We start from the raw sequence: 12277 nt of genomic DNA, 5'->3' as shown, positions 1-12277 counted from the left end.
TCACAAGATTCTGAGATGCCCTCAGTCACAGACCCACTAATATGTTAACACTGGGCAGGTACTACTGGAATGGGACTTTTCTAGCGCTAACCAGACAATGAAAGTTGAGACAACAAAGGCCCCTTGTAGACAGGTGCACCCTTATGCCAAATTTCTCTGAGAGCTGGACAATGAGAATGCTGCTGTGACTTCATGTCTCGGAACCCCAGTTTATTCAACTGGCCACCAAATGCAAGATGGTATTTGCACTTTCTAGCTGGCAGAAACTAGAGAGAATATTCTCACTGGTCACAAAGACAAGTTTTGGGGACATGGAACAAGATTTCATATGTCCTTGAATCCCTTCACCATTTTCGTGCTCAATGGCTCCCAGTAAATATTCACTCCCAACTGCAAGCACCTGTGCCTCTTTTCTGGTGATCTCCCTCCCACTGTCCAAACCCAAATGTATGTCCCCTGGGGAGCCTTACCCTGTATGACCACAGGTGCAGATGATAAAACCCTTCTTCTCTGCAACCTGAGGTAGACGACTCAAGGGAGTGCTCGCCTTTTTGGACTTGGCTTCAGGCTATGCTCTCACTTGACCTCTTCCCCTTCTAAGTCACACTTCCCAACCCCCTACCAGGGGACACTTCCTAATCAATAAATTGCTTTCTGGAGCATCCTCCTCAGGATCTTCTTCTAGGGAACCAACCTAAGACAGGTTAGTGTTAATGGCCCAAGTACTTGCTTCAAAAGCATGGTTAGAAGTAAACACTTGCGTGAAAAATGTTTCAGTCTTTGCAAGGCTTGACACAAAAGCTTTAGTATTCTGAGCATTTGAGAGAGTAGCAATAGGCATTTTGTCCTTCAGTATGAAAGATGGAGGACTATTAGAGTTGAGAAGTATAAACACAGTGATGCATTTTGGAATAAGATGCACCTTCTGTGCAGCAATCACTCCTAAGTTAGGGTAATCAGACTCTTCACTGTTGCTTGTTTCCAAATGAAATGTCTCTTAAACGAAATTCAGAATGTACCAGAACAAGCAAGGCTTTCGTAGGTGCTCAAAATTGCAAAGAAATCATAACCTTTTAAGTGAAGTACAACTAAGTAGGAGTGAAATATTCGTCATTTGAATGCTTAATGGAATTCTATCTAAAAGAATCTATCTTTAGAGCTTAAATGTGGATACAACTTGCAGACATGCAACAATGGTGTCCACCATTTCAGGGTGGGATTCAGTTAGATTTAAATGTACCTAGGTTTTTATTTATGACTAAAAAGTAAGGCAGCTCTGGTTAGAAATGATATTTGAGACAGCCTCCTTCATCATGACTTTTGCCATTTGGCCTTGGATATGAAATTTCTGATATTACGGTCATAGCATTCAGAGTTTAGAGATCATCTAGCCCAATTTTTTTCTTTCTAGTGTTCTACATTTCCAGCTTTTCCACAATGGGTATATGGATATATATAATGTATATATTTACATATATGGATATGCATAGGCATGTGTGCTTTATGTGTATATATAAATATATATGTATGTATGTGTAAATATACAAAGAGATTACTTCTATAATTTGAAGTTTCTAAATTGGACCATGTTCAACATGTATAAGTATAGACACAAGTGTAGACACTTAAAGGAATTTAAATTAGAAAAAAGAAACAATTTTGCTTATATATTATCAAAATGTTTTTTAAGTAATAAGATTTACTTGCTGATGAAGGGAAGGTAAACTCATATACTCCTTTGAAAGCAATTTAGCAAGAGCCTTTAAAAGGTTTGTAATCCAGTAGTTCTATGCCTATAAAGCCGAAATAAATAAAAAGCTTTTTGTACAAATATGCACATTTTGATAAATAGTTGTCTACTTTTTATTAAAGTATAACATACTTACAGAGGAGTGTACAATTCCATAAACATCCACAAACTGTACCCACCCATGTAACCATCACCCAATTAATAAGCAAATTTTTTTTCTTTTTTAGGAATTATTTTTTGAAGTATAGTTGCTTTGCAATGTTATTCAAAGCAAAGTGATTCAGTTTATATATATATATATATATAAAATTAAGATTCTACACATAAGTGATATCATATGATATTTGCCTTTCTCTGTCTGACTTACTTCACTTAGTATGATAATCCCTAGGTCTATCCATGTTGCTGCAAATAGCATTATTTCATTCTTTTTTATGGCTGAGTAATATTCCAGAGTGTGTGTGTGTGTGTGTGTGTGTGTGTGTGTGTGTGTGTGTGTGTGTGTATCACATCTTCTTTATCCACTCATCTGTCGATGAACATTTAGGTTGCTTCCATGACCTGTCTATTGTAAATAGTGCTGCAGTGAACATTGGGGTACATGTATCTTTTCATCTTATGGTTTTCTCCAGATGGAAAGCAGATTATTACCAGCACTTCAGAATGTAATAGCTATTTTAAAATATTTATTATTTATTTGTTTATTTATTTATTATTTATTTAGGCTGTTCTGGGTCTTAGTTGCAGCACGCAGGATCTTTGTTGCAGCATGTGGGATCTTTTAGTTGCAGCACGTGGACTTCTTAATTGTGGCATGTGAACTCTTAGTTGCAGCATGCATGTGAGATCTAGTTCCCCAGCCAGAGATCAAACCCAGGCCCCCTGCATTGGAAGCATGGAGTCTTACCCACTGGACCACCAGGGAAGTCTCCTGTAATAACTTTTTGAAGTGGAAAAAAATTAGTGTCCAAAATAGAGAAAATTTTAAGATGGGACAACCTGGGCAAATTTTAAGCAGCTTAAACAAAGGCATCTAGAAATCCCAAAGGCAATGAGACAAAGCAGTAAATATGAAGATCCCTGTAGACCAGGGGTCCCCAGCCCCCAGGCTGTGGACCGGTACCAGTCCACGACCTGTTAGGAACCAGAGAGCACAGCAGGAGGTTAGCAGCAGGCAAGCAGGTGAAGCTTCATCTACCCCTCCCCATCGCTCCCCATCACTCACGTTACTGCCTGAACCATTGCTCTCATTACCGCCTGAACCATCGCCCCCGCCCTACCCCGAGCCATGGAAAACCATGAAACCAGTTCCTGGTGCCAAAAAGTTTGGGGATCACTGCTGTAGACCTCAGTCACAAGCTTGCAAGAGCTATATTACTGGAGGTGTGGCCAAGGCAATGGGAAATTGTACCAAGTAGCCTCTATGCAGAATGCCTGGGAGAATCATAGCCACACAGGCACTGAGTAAGCATTTGGCTCAGGTCAGGGCATGCCACTTGGGTATGCAAATGAGGTCTTAATTGATATGCTCCCTAAACCAAATGCTGAAAGTGAGTAGGCAAGCACAGAGGGGAGAAGCAGATCTGGGTGGCTGTCTGACTGAGGGTGGAAAATATAGAAATAAGTCCTCCATGCTGAGAAAAGATGGAGTCCACCATTTTGAATCATACAATGAACATTAACATCAAACCAGATTATAGACAAAGACAATGATGAGAAGGCCAAGCTTAACTCATTGGTATAACCTGCTAGCACCATCTGGTTTATGCATAAGCGTAGCTAAATTAAGCATAATATAGACCAAGTAGAAGAGGTTCAGAAGCTAGAACAAAGAAGCTTCCAGATAGGTGAAAGTTGTATCAGCAACATTCCAACAAAAAAACCTAATACAGTAGGACTCTTGAAGCTAGGATGGGGTGGACCTTTCTTATTCACTGGTCCATGCTTGAGGGGGCAATGAGAGCACCAGGTAATATTAGTATAGAAAATCCAGGTTTTAGAACTGCCTTAGAGAGAAGAGTGGGCTCTGGATGAAGAGATTTCTCAGGCCTTGCATGGGACCAAGGCTGGATAAAGACAGAACTAACCTGTGCATCCTCCTTCATCTGCATAGATTCATTATTTCTCTCAACAAATAGTTACTGAGCCCCTACTAAGTGCCAGGCGCTGTGCTATATAGAGGATCCATCAGTGAGAAAGATTAATATAGGAACTGCCCTGAAGAGACTATCACCTAAACTGTGACAAGCAGCGGTACACATCTACCACCCAGCTAACTGAGTCGCAGCTTCAGACTGCATTTCAAGGCCCGCACCTAATTGTTTTTCATAATTGTGTATTCTGTTCTTTCAGTGAGCCCACCAGAAATGTACAAGCTTTGGGTCCCACAAAATCTGGGCCCACCTCTGCGAATGAGTTCTGTGAAGACCAGATTCCTGTGATGGCACCTCTCACACTTCCTTACACACATTTATTTACGGATCTGTCTTTCCCTAAAACCCTGAGCCCCTTCGTGTTAGAGAGGCTTCTAATTTATCTTTGTGTCTCTGCTATTCAATGCAGATGTGTTAAATGAATTAGTAAGTGAACAGACTTTAGTCGACTTTTAGTTATCAGTATACCGAATAATCAATTTTTTTATGCTTTCGAATATCATTTGTTCCCTTTTTGCTTTCCCTCAGTAAAGGTCCTTTTGAAAATTCCAGTCTGACCGGGCTGGAACAAATGAGGAATTATTGATTCTTATCCAGACTAGAAAAGAACAGCCATTTTGTGGCCAGGTGAGGTCATGGTAGCAAGCAGTCCCAGGTAGCAAATCAGTGAAGTATGGAGTTGCTGAATCAAATTTTCGTGTGCTTATTTGGAGAGCTTGTTAAAATACAGATGGCTGGACCCCATCTCCAGAAGTTCCAATTTAGTAGGTCTCAGGTGGGAACTAGGAATTAGCATTTCTAACAAGTTCCAGGTGATGGTGATGCTGCTGGTCGAAGGGATCACACTTTGCCCTGTACCACTGATACCCAATCTTAGCTATACATTGGAATCACCTAGAGAGCTTTAAAAATTCTGACGTCTGGGACCTCCACCCCCACCCTGATATTGATTAATTGTCTCCATCACAGTCTGGGCATTATGATTTGCAAAAGCGCAGTCAAGACTTCGAACCAGTGCCCAACACCATGATGCATGAGGCATGTGAAAAGGTGTGCAGGTCACAAGTCCTGACTACCAGAAACAAGAGTATCTGAATTCTCATCTTTGGAGAATCTTAAAAATCCGTTAGAGAGGAATTTAAAGACTCTTAAAAGCTCTCCAGACTCCTCCCTCTGCAACATCTACACAGGATTCCTTGGAGAAATTCCAGCTGGAGGCAGGTTTTCTGCATTTAAACAGCCCCAGAGGGCTTCCCTGGTGGCGCAGTGGTTGAGAGTCCACCTGCCAATGCAGGGGACACAGGTTCGTGCCCCAGTCTGGGAAGATCCCACGTGCCGCGGAGCGGCTGGGCCCGTGAGCCATGGCCGCTGGGCCTGCGCATCCAGAGCCTGGGCTCCGCAACAGGAGAGGCCACAACAGTGAGAGGCCCGCGTACCGCAAAAACAAAACAAAACAGCCCCAGATAGTAAAATCCAAAGGGGACTCATTTAGGCCTTGCTGCTCCACACACACCATGTTTCCTAGCCTTTGCATACATCCATCAGTGAGTGACCGCCTGGAGTGGCCACCCCAGCCCTGACCTTATATTTCTCTCCCTGCATCACAATTACTTTGCATTTCCATCTTCCTCCCAGAATAATAGGAACTCCTTGAGGCTAATTTCTCTTCCTTAGAGCCGCCCTAGAATTTAGATCAGGTTTTTTGAATGAATGTAGAACAATGTATCTTTCAGATCTTTGATGCCTCCCTTAAGAGCAAAAGAATTTCTTACTCTTCCCAATTGTCTCTCTATATCCATATCTAATTGCTGGAGGCTTTTACTTTAGTCAAAATTTAAAGGTAAAAATCAACTTGGTAACATCTTGTACCATGAATTACAAAACAACCAAACTAAGCTCAAACTATTTGATTGGCGACCCAGAATACAGCCTAAAACAGAAAGCTATATTAAGTGAACTAATTAAATAAGGAAAATGAGAATTTTGCTATTGCATTACAAGTTCTTGGTTTTACCTAATGAATGTCAAAAAACAGTACGGAAGAGCAAAATGACTTCACAGTAAAACTCTAAGCCCCAGAAGATCCTAACATTCCCTTCTTTTCTAAACTTAGCTCAGCCATGGGCCCACCATGTGAATGAGTCACTGCTCTTCCTTGACTTAAATCATCCCTCTTATAAAACTTGTTAAAGAAAGACGTCACTGCAAATTAGAAGTTGTAGCTAAGTTTAGCCATCCTTAGGACATAAATATTGTAACTTATGTAAATTCAATAATTTTTGGTTCATGACTTATATTTGGGCATGTGCTTGAATATGTTTTTATACGTACTGTAGCTAAAGATATACCTTTTACATAGACATAGATTTTATATATATAAATATATTTATATGCAAATATCCACAGAAAGCACCTTGCACAGAAACATCCTTGAGCTATTTTAAGAGGCAGCATTATTTTACTGACAAATGTTCAGAATTTAGCTCTCCAAATTGCCCCCAGCCTAACCTCTATGAATGACTGTTCTCCTCAGAGAGTCTGTGTCTGAATGAGTGTGTGTATCTCAGGGAAGACAGGAAAACCCACCCTCTCCCGGCCCAGCTTCTCCTCAATTGATGCCATTTGCACTGAGCCATGCAGGCAGATGCCACATGGTGTGTCTTGGTGATTAACAGGGGGTCTAGCAGAAATCCCCCACACGCTTCTCAGAGAAGCCTGAGGCTCCAGTCATCACCGGCACTCCCTCCATCCTTTAAGCGTTTTCTTAAAGAGCCCATGCATCTTACCTGGATCAGGAAACTATCACCTGGCAACGGTTGCCCATTTAAAATCTGAGTGATGGGCTTCCCTGGTGGCACAGTGGTTGAGAGTCCGCCTTCCGATGCAGGGGACATGGGTTCGTGCCCCGGTCCGGGAAGATCCCACATGCCGCGGAGCGGCTGGGCCCGAGCCATGGCCGCTGAGCCTGCGCGTCCGTCCGGAGCCTGTGCTCCGCAACGGGAGAGGCCACAACAGTGAGAGGCCCGCGTACCGCAAAAAAAAAAAAAAAAAAAAAAAAAAAAAATCTGAGTGATTAGAGAGCTTAGTTTGTCCAATCAGCCCATTACAGCCAATTTATAGTCACTCCTTTGAGATTAGGATTCTGAAAGAATGAAGTAGAGGAAGGCTACATACAGGGAGGCTGAGAAGCCCTGAATCTCGCTCAGGGAAGGAAATCAGAAACCTGGACAGTCCAGCAGCCACATGGGGGTCTAGGCAGGAGGAGCAAGCAGCAGGTGAGAGGAACAGGGACACCAGAAGCCAGGTTAAGTAGAAGCAAAAGGCTAACTCAGGCCAGTGACCATTGCATGGGAATTTACAGTTTACAGAGAACTTTCTCATCTCATTTGAATCTCATAAAATCCTGGTGAATTAGGTATTGTTATTTTCATCCTCATTTCATAGAGAAAGAATAAGAGATTCAGAAACTGAGTGGCTGATCCAATTTCACTCAGCTGTTATAGGGCAGACCTGGGCTGCTAACCATGGTCTGCAAAATCCAGCAAGTCTTCTTGGTATAGCTGATACCCAGCAGGGCCCTGTGGGGCTCCTGGACATAAAGCCTTTCTGTGTCCCCCATTTCTTTGATTACAAGAAATAATGCCTTCTTCCAGCCTCCATGACCTTCCCTGAGTTCCAAAGGGCAGATTCAAGCAGTTGTTAATTGGGGAAGGGAGGTGATCCTAGACAAGGGAGAAACAGAGTCAAGAGAAACAATAGTTTAGCCTTCGGGCAAGGTCCTGGTTCCCCATATCAATGGACACACACACAAGATATCTTTTAGCTGTTTTGCAGACACTGAAACCCCCTCCAGGTAGGAAAAGTTTAATTAACAATTAAAGATGGTATGCTGCCCACAAACACTTAAACCCCAGACCAGTTGGAACCAGAAGGTTGAGGATGCTGACTCCCACTTACCTCACCACCAAGCAATCAGAAAAACGTTCCTGAGCTGATCACGCCCTCTTTGAACCATTACTATAAAAACTTCTCTTGGGGCTTCCCTGGTGGTGTAGTGGTTGGGAGTCCACCTGCCGAGGCAGGGCACACGGGTTCATGGCCGGGTTCGGGAGGATCCCACATGCCGCACAGCGGCTGGGCCCGTGAGCCGTGGCCGCTGAGCCTGCGCGTCCGGAGCCTGTGCTCCGCAGCGGGAGAGGTCACAACAGTGAGAGGCCCACGTACTGCAAAAAATAATAATAACTTCTTACTACCCTCTCCAAGGGGGGTGGCCCAGTTTTTGGAGGCCTGCTGTGTTCCCTCTTTGCCTGGCAAAGAAATAAGGCTACCCTTTCTCTTTCCTCCTAAATTCTGTCTCCGTATTTCTATTTGGCACCAGTGTAGAGAAGCTGAGATTTTTGGAAACATACCTTTCTGCCTACATGTGTCAGGCCAAGCAGTGGCTGTACCAAATGGTTCTGTCCCCTCCAACACACACAGTTGTGGCCAGACTCCACCCCTGGGTTTCCACCCCTGTGGCAAGAACTGACACATGCTCCCTAGCAATACTCTACAGTCTGCTCATATCAGGAGAGCCAGTTTACCCTAAAGTGTGGGGCAAATGGCTAAAGGAGAAACTTAAGAGCGAAGCAAATAGTCAGATAGGTAAGGAAGGTATCCCTACCCTCCTAATCCAGGACAGTATGTTGCTAACATCTTCCCGTGGGTCAAAGGGAGATCTGAGACCACAGAATACAGGTTCTGGGAGAGGCCTCGAGGATACAGCCCCACCCACCCCTCAACTATCCAACCCAGTGGGGTCATCTAGCCTGGATGTAAATAGTGAAAAAGAAGCATTCTTCAGTTTTCTTAAGAAACCCATTCCCATGTTCAGACATCTTTTCTTTTTAAAAATGTGCTCTTTTGTATCTAACAAATATTTTCTGTTAGCTTCCATAGGTCTGCTCGAGAAGAGATAATCAGTGCCATTTAAATAACATATTTAATGTTTTAACGCCTGCTAAGAATCCCTTCAGTATTTCATCTCCAGTAAAATAGCTACATGTCCTTTGACATCTCCTCATAAGGCATGAGTCCTATTTTTCATGCCTTTAATCAATTCCATTGCTCATCTGTGGTCCCTTTCCAATTTTACCACACACACCTTTAGATATGAAAAACAGAACACGGTACTCTGGATGTAACACTCTCAGGAACAGACCAATAAAAGGTTGGTTTCCAAGCTCCCAAAAGGAGATCACACAATAAAAGCCGGGGTCATATTCATTCCCAAATATCACTAATAACAGCACCGCCTTGTCAATTCATTCAGTGTGGGCTTCACTCACCACAGCTCCCCTGGTGCCTTTCCCTCCCTCCTCAGCTGTGTCCCTGTGGCCCACATTGAGTGGTCCTGTATATAACCCTACCCTGACCCTTCCTGAGCAGGACCATTAGCGAGGAGAGATCCAGGGCAGCTCACAAGCTTAAAATATAATAAGAGTAACCACTTCTCACTATCACAGATGACTGGAGAATCACAGAATTTCAGAACAAAGTGGATGCTCAATCTAGCACAACAGGAAAGAAGGAATTCGCAGTATATGTAGGTGCTCAGTGAAGCCTCTGTTGGTACAAATAGCCCAAGAACGTGCATAGGTGACTTATACACCTAGGTCTATCTGTATAAAGGGAAGCCTTACCCTCATTCACCTGCTCACAGGTTTGATCAGCAAAGAGGCTGAAGCTGAGAAAGCCAGATGTACCTGGAGCTTGTTAGAAAGTTTATCACTGCAGGGCCAGCAATCACTCAGCCTGCTTTCTCTCTTTTTCCCTTTGCACCTGCATATTAAACCAAGTTATTTGCTCCTCACAAAGGGAAGCTATTGTAACCTGAACTTCCCCATTTTCCTCCCTGAAGCAAAACATGATTGTGTAAGTAAAAGCCCCAGAAACACCCTAATCAAGAATAAGAACTAAACCCCCAACAACTAAGATTTTGGCAGACAAGAAACAGATTGCAGAATCAGCTAAGAGCCAGCTGATGCTGCTAGAGGCATTGCTAACACACAAAAGTCAAGACTTAGCTCTCAATGATAAGGTCTTCATGACTGAATGCCCTAGGTCTCTCTGCCTGGAGGGGCTGAGGCCCTGCTAGCAAATATTTACTCAGTCTCAGAGCATCCTTTCCAGAGCGGTATTTTTCTTTACTCTGCTGATGGAATGCAGCCATGCAGAGGTCAGGGAGGCAGCACCATGTGTCACTGACCCTCACAGAGAGTCCACCGTGGGGCCTGGACCATCTCATGTTCTCCCAGAATGGGTTTAGTCCTCTGGAATGTTAGCTCAATGCTTGCATTGCCAGCTGGGTAACCTAAGATGGTCATTTCAATAGAGAGCAGCCTGAAAAAGCAGTAAAATTATTCTATTTTAGTCATTTAACAGTTGAACACTATTTCCAAAAGAATGTACTGTTTTTCTTGTTTTTATTTATTTGTTTGTTTTTGGCTGCGTTGGGTCTTCATTGCTGCACGCAGGCTTTCTTTTAGTTGCGGCAAGGGGGGGCTACTCTTCATTGCAGTGTGCGGGATTCTCATTGCGGTGGCTTCTTTTGTTGTGGAGCACAGGCTCTAGGCACACAGGCTTCAGTAGTTGTGGCTTGCGGGCTCTAGAGCGCAGGCTCAGTAGTTGTGGCGCACGGGCTTAGTTGCTCCGTGGCATGTGGGATCTTCCTGGACCAGGGCTCGAACCCGTGTCCCCTGCATTGGCAGGCAGATACTCAACCACCGAGCCACCGGGGAAGCCCTTCATTGTATCTTAATTGGTCTAAATACCACTAATAAAAGTACATTCGTTTGGGGCTTCCCCGGTGGCTCGGTGGTTGAGTATCTGCCTGCCAATGCAGGGGACACGGGTTCGAGCCCTGGTCCAGGAAGATCCCACATGCCACGGAGCAACTAGGCCCGTGTGCCACAACTACTGAGCCTGCGCTCTAGAGCCCGCAAGCCACAACTACTGAAGCCTGTGTGCCTAGAGCCTGTGCTCCACAACAAAAGAAGCCACCGCAATGAGAATCCCGCACACTGCAATGAAGAGTAGCCCCCCCTTGCCGCAACTAAAAGAAAGCCTGCGTGCAGCAATGAAGACCCAACGCAGCCAAAAACAAACAAATAAAAAGACACAATGAAGATAAGAGAGATTTGCACTCCCATGTTCACTGCAGCGTTATTCAAACTAGCTAAGAGGTCGAAACAATCTAAATATTCATTGGCAGATAAGTGGATAAAGAAAATGTGGTGCATACTTACAATGAAATATTATTCAGCCATGAAAAAGAAGGAAATCCTGGCCTATGCTGCAACATGGATGAACCTTGAGGACATTATACTAAGTGAATAAGCCAGTCACAGAAGGATAAAAACTGCATGATTCCACTTACATGAGGTACTAAAGTAGTCAAACTCACTGAAGCAGAGAGTAGAATGGTGGCTGCCAGGACCTGGCAGGAGGGGCAGGGAGGGAGTCACTGTTCAATGAGTAGAGAGTTTCAGTCACGTAAGATGAAAAGTTCTAGAGAGCTGCTGTACCACATTGTGCTTACAGGAAGCTATACTGTATGGCACACTTAAAATTTTGTTGAGGGTAGAGCTCATGTTATGTGTTTTTTGTTTTTTGGGTTTTGGGGGGGGGGGTTGCGGTATGCGGGCCTCTCACTGTTGTGGCCTCTCCCATTGTGGAGCACAGGCTCCAGATGCGCAGGCTCAGCAGCCGTGGCTCATGGGCCCAGCCGCTCCATGGCATGTGGGATCCTCTCAGACCGGGGCACGAACCCGTGTCCCCTGCATCGGCAGGTGGACTCTCAACCACTGCGCCACCAGGGAAGCCCCATGTTATGTGTTTTTTAGCCACAATTTAAAAAATCTGTTCTCCTCTACTTTCTCTACTTCTCCTCTACTCCTCGACTGCAAATGGCAAACTGAATGGACAATAAAATTATGTGCATGTCAAATCACACACAACACACACACACACACACACTAAGGATAGAACATTTAAGAACAAATAAAGACAGGGTTCTGGGGTAAGCTCTGGCCAGACCTGCCATACTCAGCACTCCCAAATCTAGAACCAGAGCCAGTTTCATGGCCGTATGATCTGTACACTCCCATTAGGCCCTGAGCTCACAACAGGTCTTCACTTGGCTTAGTACTTTGCTGTTGTCTAGAAATTATTAAGTAATTTTATAAAGGGTCTTGCCTTATCATTTTGCTGTAGGCTCCCAAAATTATGTAGCTAGTCCTGTTTGCATGTGTTCACAACTGGTCATCTTTACATAGTTCATTCCATGGGACTATAAATTGGTGGAGTCCAGTCATTATTATATAATCTGTACACA

The sequence above is a fragment of the Kogia breviceps genome, chromosome 15 (assembly GCF_026419965.1).
Source record: "Kogia breviceps isolate mKogBre1 chromosome 15, mKogBre1 haplotype 1, whole genome shotgun sequence".
In the NCBI taxonomy this organism is placed as follows: Eukaryota; Metazoa; Chordata; class Mammalia; order Artiodactyla; family Physeteridae; genus Kogia; species Kogia breviceps.
This window is presented reverse-complemented; position numbering follows the sequence as displayed.